This window comes from Macaca mulatta, chromosome 9, assembly GCF_049350105.2.
Source record: "Macaca mulatta isolate MMU2019108-1 chromosome 9, T2T-MMU8v2.0, whole genome shotgun sequence".
Taxonomy (NCBI): Eukaryota; Metazoa; Chordata; class Mammalia; order Primates; family Cercopithecidae; genus Macaca; species Macaca mulatta.
The window spans coordinates 78,845,047-78,851,610 of NC_133414.1; positions in this window are offsets into that span (position 1 = coordinate 78,845,047).

Genomic DNA, 6,564 nt, shown 5'->3' on the forward strand with positions numbered 1-6,564 from the left:
TGTAATCCCAGCACTTTGGGAGGCCAAGGCGGGTGGATCACGAGGTCAGGAGTTCAAGATCAGCCTGGCCAAGATGGTTAAACCCCGTCTTTACTAAAAGTACAAAAAAAAAATAGCTGGACATGGTGGCAGGCACCTGTAATCCCAGCTACTCGGGAGGCTGAAGCAGAGAATTGTTTGAACCTGGGAAGCAGAGGTTGCAGTGAGCCGAGATTGCACCACTGCACTCCAGCCTGGGTGACAGAGGAAGACTCCATCCCCCCGCTAAAAAAAAGAGAGAGAAAAGTGTCCAACCAAGAATCTAAGCATCCCCCTCACAAACCTGTAAAAAACAGTGCAAAATAAATTCAAAACAAGCAGCACAATGAAATAATGAAGATAAGAGCAGAAATTCATGAAATTGAAAACAGAAAAAAATAGGAAAAATATCAATAAAACAAAGAACTGGTTCTTTGAAAACATCAATAAAATTGGCAAACTTCTATCTAACAACACTGGCAAAAAGAGAGAGAGAAAGAAATCACAAATTAATAGTATCAGTAATGAAATAAAGGTGTCACTACATATTCTACAGATATCAAAAGGATAATATGAGAATATTACAAAACAACTCTACACAAATAAATTTTACAACATAAGAGAAATTGGCCAACTCCTTGAAAAACAAACTATTATAATCACCCATTTTGAAATAGATCTCTTGAATAGTCCCATAACTGTTAAGAAAATTAAATTTTCAATTTTAAAACATCCAAAAAATAAATCTCCAAGCCCAGGTAGTTTCACTGGAGAAATCCAGCAAATATTTAAAGAAGAATTAACATCAATTTTACACGATCTCTTCCAGAAAATGGAAAAAGCGGTAACACTTCCCAATTCATTTTATGAAATTAGTGTTACCCTGATGATACACAAACCAGAGAAAGACAGTACAAAAAGGAAACTACAGATAAATATTCATCATAAATATAGGTGCAATAATCCTTAACAAAATATTTTCAAGTAGAATCCAGCAATATATAAAAAGAATTATACACCATGAGCAAGTGGGGCTTATTCCAGGGATACAAGGCTAGTTCAATATTTGAAAAATAAATGTACTGACAAGCAAAAGAAGAAAAATCACATGATCATATTAGTTGATGCAGAAAAAAAGCATTTGATAAAATTCAACACCCATTTATGACAAAAATGCTCAGAAAAATAAGAATAGAGAGGGACTTTTTTAACCTGATGAAGAGTGTATATAAAAAACCTACAGCTGACATTATATTTAATGGTTAAAGACTCTGTGCTTATTTCCTAAGATTAGGAACAAGGCAAGGATGTGTATTCTCACCACTGTTATTCAACTTAGTATTGGAAGTTCTAGGCAGTGTAGTAAAACAAGAGAAGAGAAGAAAAGGCATATATATGGGAAAGAAAGAAAGAAAACTGTCCCTATTTGCAGATGATATGATATTATTATCTATGCAGAAAATTCCAGGGAATCTATAACACATCTCCAGAAACTAATAAGAGAGTTCAGCAAGGTTGAAGGATACAAACTAACATACAAAAATTAATAGTGTTTCTATATACTAGTATATAGTATATGTATATAGTATATGCTACTAGTATATAGAATGGACACCAAAATTTAAAATGTCATACTATTTACAGTTCCTTTAAAAAAAAAAAACTGAAATAGGTGAAAATCTAACAAAACGTGTCCAGGGCTTTTATGCTGAAAACTATGAAATGCTGATTAAATTAATCAAAGAAGATTTAAATAAATGGAAAGACATACCATGTTCATGGACTGGAAGACTCAACATGGTAAAGACATCCGTTCTCCCCAAATAGATACAGAAGTTTAACCTGATTCCTATAAAAATCTAAACAAAAAGTTGTAGATGTCAATAAGATTATTCTAAAATTTGCATGGAAAGACAAAGGAACTAGAATATCCAAGACAATCTTAAAAAACGAAGCTGGAAGTCTTATACCACTTATATAGACATCAAGATGTATTTAAAGCTACAGTAATTAAGAGAATATAATGTTGGCACAATGGTAGATGGAAAGTCCAGAGACAGGCCCACACATATATGGATACTTGAATTTTGATAAAGATGGTACTGCAGAGATAAGGACAATGTTTTAAGTAATGGTACTGGGTTGAATGGATATTTATATGGAAAAAATTTATATAAATTTTGACCCCTATCTTACACCAAACACAAAAATCAATTCCATATTGATTGTAGATCTAAATGTGAACAGCAAAACAGTAAATCTTCAGAAAATGATAAAGGAGAATTATCTTCATAACCTTGGGTAGGCAAAGATCTCTTAAGACACAAAACCCACTAACCATTAAGGACAAAATTGATAAATTGGGTTATGTTAAAATTAGGAATTATTTTTATCAAAAGACTGCATGTAGACACAGACAAGCAAGACACAAAGGAGAGAATATATTTGCAACACAAACAACTAAAGATTTCTCTGATCATTAATTTCCCCATCTATAGGATTACAGGAGTTAATATATCTAAGAGGTTGGCACAGTGCCTGGCACGTAGGGAGTGTTCCATGAAGTTTATATTGCTTCTGCTATAACTGAGTCATCCAGGCCAAGGACTGTACCTCAAATCACTCCCAGGCTGACAGATCTCTCTCCAGTTTTTGACACTCTACAAAGAAGTCAGAAGAGTTTCCTCAGCTCTTCTTTTACAAACCAGTGTTGAAGACACTTCCTGAGGAACACCTTCATCCCCCCCAGCTGCAGTCCCTATGCAGACTCCCATGCTAGATTGTAAATAACATAGTTGAAGCATTATAAGGCACCAGTGGGGAGGATGAGAGTGGGTTTTCATCTCAGATGAGTCAGCTCACGTGGTGGGAAATGCCCCAAGAGTGCTGAAAGCAGGAGGGAGAAGTAGCCTGTCACGGGGAAGAAAGCCTCTCTTCTCGCAAACGCTATATCATCTATCTTCACAGCTGCCAGCATGCCCAGAAGTAAGGAACAGGGGGTTTTCAGTATGATTTCAAAAGACTCACCTCGTTCCTGCAGAGACAGGCCCAGAAAAAGCCAGGGAACATCCTGACCTGCAGAAGGATGAGTGGGCATTTGGAGTAGGCCAAGACCCAGAGGCCAGCCCTCATGGGGCCACCACAGTGGTATGGATCCCCACCCCTTAGCCAGAAGGGCAAAACTTTTGAAGGACTTGGGTTTGCCTCTAGCTACCCACCTTCCTTTTCTTGCTCCCCAGAGAAAAGACACAGAGTCTGGAAGCCTCAGAGCACCAGTATGAAGCCAGGGGTGCTGACAGCAAAGGCCCTGGGAAAAGCCCACCCCATCATTCTGAGGGACAGCACCCGGCACTGTCTGCAAGCCTTCCCATAGTTTACAGAGCCTGTCTACACCCTTCCCAGCATCTGACCGAGTTACAGCCCTGTCGGCCAAGAACTATCCTTACCCCCATTTGACAGGTGTCCAAGTTGAGCCTCACAGAAATAAAGTGAACTATCCAAGATAGTTCTCAGATGAAGGACTCATCCCACTACCACCATCAAGTTACCAGCAATAATGATGATTCTTATCCTTTTTGAGCATCTCTTGTGTGCCAGACATATGACTAAGGGCTTCACCTCCATTAGCTTGTCTTCAGAACAACCACAGAAGTAGGCGAGTATATCCTACTTTATAGACCCAGAGAAGGCAATAATAGTAAGAAATTATACTTGGGGCAGATACTGTTTGAAACACTTTAATATTTATCAACTCACTTAATGTTCTCAAACATCCTGTGAGAATAAGTCAATATCATCATCTCCATTTTAGAGACATGGGAACTAAGGCTCAGAGAAGGCGGGTGCATTGTCTGAGGCCACACAACAAGGAAGTAGCAGAATAGGGACTCGAAGCAAGGATTCTTCCCACTATTTTACATCTGTGGCATTCCAGGTGATTTACCCAAGGTAACAGGTTTATGGGATGTTGAAATCTGATTAGAGCACCTGTCCAAATGAAAGCCCAGAATCTTCCCACCCAGCTATCATGAAGAGAGAGGGACTGGGGTCCCTCTGGGTAACATGGTTTGTCACCTTTTCTCCTTCTAAGAGCCACCCCCCAGAGAATGAGTCCCCAGAACCAAGATGCGCGGAAGCTGACCCCTGTGTGGTGGGAGCAGGCCAGGTGGGCTGACAGAGCTGGGACGCAGCCCACCAACGTCCTCTGCCAGTGTTCCGCCTCCATCCGCTGCTCGCTGGCTAAAACCAGCCCCAGACTCTCCTTCTCTCCCTTGGCCCCCATTGAAAGTGTTGGATGGGAAGCAGCGAGGAAGTCAGGAGGGGCAGAAGGTCCTCAGCCCTTGTCTACCCTTCCAGGAGGGGGAGACTGGTGGGGGGTGTGGTAGAGGGGTGCTGGGCAGAGGTTCTGGAGTTGTGGGAAAGGGGTAACCTAGCAACCACTGAGCTCACTGTCACAAAGCAGGCAGACTTGCACACAGAACCCACAGCCTTCCCCTCAATTTGTCCTCTTGCTCCTTCCTGCTGGGACAGCAGGGCTTCTCGCACACATGCTGTAGCGGGCACTGCCTTGGTGAGTCCAGGGACCTCTTGGGAGAGGAGATGGACACTGGAGAGCCCAGAAGGGCAGAGGTAGAAAGGGAAGTTCTGTGGCTGGTTTGGTGGGAGCCCTCAGATCCCTCTGCCTGGCCGGCTGGAGCCCCAGGGACAGACAGCAGGGACAGAAAGCTCTGGACAAGGCAGGCTTGGCCTACTAGAGTCCCTGTCGGCCTCTCTACAGCTGCTGTGGATTATGACCCCCGATGGCTTATTAGATCAATTTAATGGATCATATCTAACATTTAAGAAATGAAACCAAAAATAGGGTGAAAATATCAGTGTGCATCATATGTAGTACTGATAAATATTGCTTCAGGATATTACTGTTTTAGTTTCACACACACATACAAACCCGTGTGTGAATTGGGTCATGACATAAAGAATTTCTTACTGTCATCACAGCCAAACACATTTGCAAGTCTCTGTTCTAAAGAGTACTTTTTCCCATAGGCAGGAGGATTTGGGGCTTCCAGATACCCTGTTCTCAAGATTGTAGCATCTAAGTACTCTAGAGCCCAGTCCCTGACATCAAGGATGTCTGGAGCTTCCTTTTAAGGAGAGAAAAGATCAGCAAACTGTGAGTCAGACTGCCCGGGCTCTGGTTCCTTCTGTGTGACCTCAGCAAGTCTCCCCTGCTTCCCCCATCTCAGACAACACCAACCCATCCCACTACCTGACGAAGGCTGGCATTGGGAGATCTCCGGGGTCCCTTGCAGATTCTGTGACTCTGAGGGTTAATTCTCAGAATGCACTAATGTCCTGTCCCAACCTCATCCCTAGCACTTTGGCTAGATATATATATTCAGGTCCATAGATTTAATCACAATTCTTGGTTTTGACACCTATCATCTTTCATCTATGTCATTTAATTAGTTTATTTAATAATATAATAAACACAAGCAAATACACCACCCAAACCAAGAACAAGAACATGACCACTAACACATCTCCTTACATGCGCTTCTCCTGCACACCTCCCCTCCCCGCCTTCCCTTGGAAATAGCCACTGTGTGAATTTCGTGCTTAGCATTTCCTTGTTTGATACTGTTGTTGCTGTTTTATCGCATGTTCATGATCATTTTGCTTTGCTTTTAAACTTTTATTTTTAGAAAGGATCTCAGGCTATGTGGTCCTCTGGAACTTGTGGTCCTCCAGAACACACATAAACTAAACCACTTATGAAAGAGAAATAATATGTTTTTAAACACATCATTTATACAGTTTAGCAGTTACTTTATATTATCCACACATTATATATAGTGGATGACAACAATTGTGTTCTTTCAAATGCATATATCTTGTTATACTGTAGCCTATTAATAGTAATTAATAAAAAACAAATTGAGTTAATAAGATTGCATAAATATAACATCCCAAAACCAAGAACTGTAAGGTTTCTCATACTGATCATAAGATTCATTCATGTTGTTACATGTAGCTGTGGCTCATTTATGGCTCATTTCTTTTCTTTTTTTTTTTTTTTTTGAGACGGAGTCTCGCGCTGTCGCCCAGGCTGGAGTGCAGTGGCTGGATCTCAGCTCACTGCAAGCTCCGCCTCCCAGGTTTACGCCATTCTCCTGCCTCAGCCTCCCGAGTAGCTGGGACTACAGGTGCCCGCCACCTCGCCCGGATAGTTGTTTTTTTTTTTTTTTTTGTATTTTTTAGTAGAGACGGGGTTTCACCGTGTTAGCCAGGATGGTCTCGATCTCCTGACCTTGTGATCCGCCCGTCTCAGCCTCCCAAAGTGCTGGGATTACAGGCTTGAGCCACCGCGCCCGGCCAGCTCATTTATTTTCATAGCAATAAAGTATCCCACTGTCTGAATGCACCAGAGCTTACTTATCCATTCTTCTGCCATCAGACATTTGGGTTGCCACTAGGATTTTGCTATTTTAAACGGTGTGTGTATGAATATTCTTACAAGTAGCCCCTGTTGTACATCTGTGAGAA